Source organism: Zalophus californianus, chromosome 13 (genome assembly GCF_009762305.2).
Source record: "Zalophus californianus isolate mZalCal1 chromosome 13, mZalCal1.pri.v2, whole genome shotgun sequence".
Lineage (NCBI taxonomy): Eukaryota > Metazoa > Chordata > Mammalia > Carnivora > Otariidae > Zalophus > Zalophus californianus.
Genome location: NC_045607.1, coordinates 61,520,017 through 61,522,397, shown reverse-complemented (window position 1 = coordinate 61,522,397; position 2,381 = coordinate 61,520,017).

Genomic DNA, 2,381 nt, shown 5'->3' with positions numbered 1-2,381 from the left:
ATTCCAGTCTTCTTTGGACATCTGAAATTATTTTCTTGAGGTAAAATAAAATACATTCCCAGAGCATCAACAGTGCTGGTCTGAAGATAAAGCAGTTGTAAAGCTGAAAAGGTAAGTCTGAAGACTGGTTTTCAGAGGGAGAATCTTGTATTCCTTTCCTGAACCCACCATAAGAATATTTCACTCTGAGAGCTCAGACGAATTTCCTAGCACTCTGTGCCCAATAGTTTGGAGGAATATGATAGAGCTCAGGAAGATTCCAAATAAGTATGTTGAATCAAATTCTTGAAAAGCACTTTTTTAAAAAAGTGGAATGGGTTATCCCAGATAGGAGTGCCAAAGAGGTGAATGGAAAAGATTATCTCTTTTTTGAGTGGAATGGGTTGTCCATTCCATGCACAGCACATGTGTGTTGATGGAAATGAGGAGTCCACCCTTGCCCCTCCCACTTTTCTTCTTCAGCCTGGCAACAGTGAAGTGGGAAGAGAGATCTTTCCGGAGGTCATGACTGTAAACAGGCTGTTTGCACAATGCAAGAAGTGTTTAATAATGCAACCTTGCTGGGATTGACTGTACCCCTGACACAATGCTGGCCTTTTTTTCTGGATATTATCAGGCTCAGTCTATTGTTCATGTACCAAACCTTCTGACACCTATTGTTATAAATGACCCTACTTTTTTGAAACTATTCATCATTTTCATAAATGGAACAGCTCTTCTTACGGCAGATATTTCCTTCCTGTTCTTACTTAGAATGGGAGATGGACAGTCTCTAATAACTGCATCTACATGTTATGGTTATATGCGGTCACATGCCATTAAGAGAATCAACTTTCAAAACTATATGAGACGAAACTTGAAAAATCAGTTGTCATCAGAAAATTCACTTCTAGACAGACTGCCAAACACAGGTATGGCAGCACTAACACAGTAACAGTAGCCAGAATATGAAAAACTGCAAGTGACATCGCAATTCTCAACTTTCTCTCCATGAGGAATGTTCCTTTGTATGCACGTATGTGTGTGTGTGTGTGTGTGTGTACACATGTGTGCATGTGTATTTTTGGATGCAAAGAACTGGTTAACATGTGAATACTCTGTGTAAATGAGCGTTGTCTCTCAAGAGTATTTAACTACTCATTAAATTGTCAAATTGTTAGAGGTGGTGCTGTTCTCTGTGGTGTATATATAACTGAACAGTCCAGCACATGGCCTGCTGACTTCAGAACGATTGTGGGACATAATTCTGGAGGGCAGAGTTACATTATATTTTGAATGAATCATGCCTCCTGCAGTTGTGTTGTAGCTCTGGCTATCTTGATTCCTGCAGCCAATCTGATGCCCTGGTTTTCAAAAGCAGGCCTCCACATAGAAACCTCTGTATAACTGCTTCTGTGTCTTACTAGAAGTATCTTCAATGTCTGCTTTACTAGCTATGTTTTTAGCTACAACTGTGCCTGAGCAGTGATCAGCTCTTCCCCAATATCTACTATTGTGCATTATTGTCTTCTGGAACAGGGTATTGGTACACCCACTCTGCTTCTAATTAGCATCTGTTTTTTTTTTCCCCCATAACACTGAAGTGGGAGGGAACTTTACAATTAAATCCTAGTTGTGTCCATTACTAACTATGAGATCATAAACTCTCCAGTCTCAATTTTTCCGTCTGTACAAGGGAAATAATAACACTAACTTCCTAAGATTAGGAGATTAAGTAGAGTGCTATGGTTGGCTTTGTAACCTGTCAGCTTGGCTAAACTACTTTTTTCAGAATTTTCTTCCTTGTCTGTTTCTGGATAGAGTGGACCACAAGAGAGATGCTTCACTGAGCTTTGGAGGATGGAAGGGAAGTAATATTATAATTTAAACCATTTTATAGCTCGAAGATATTGTTGCTTATCTGCTGTCTCATTGGCCAGCTCTGTAAGTTCTCCCTTCTCCTGGATCCTCCTTCAGTTTCTAGGTCATATACTTAGCTCTGTGATGAAGAGCCCAAGATTCTGGAGAACACCCTTATTATCAATATCAGAGGCAAGCAACTGACAATTTCCAGTTTATTTTCATGGGTTTTAGCTTGTCTTGTGCCTTCTAGCTTGTCCTTGCTCTCCTTCACTTTATTTCTATTTTCTGCTCTTCACTTTACTTCCTGTGGACTTCAATTTCAGCATAAGACTTGAAAACAACAGCTTTATAGGGGTTGCTTAATCAGCTCCTATAGCTACATAACTCAAATTTCTATAATAAATCTTTTTATTATATAGAGTTATATCTTTTAGTTATTTTGTTTCCCTGGTTGAAACTTAGCTGACACAGATACAATATATAAAATGAAAAGTGCAAGGATTATGGAAGGCACTCAATAATAGGTAGATGGATAGATG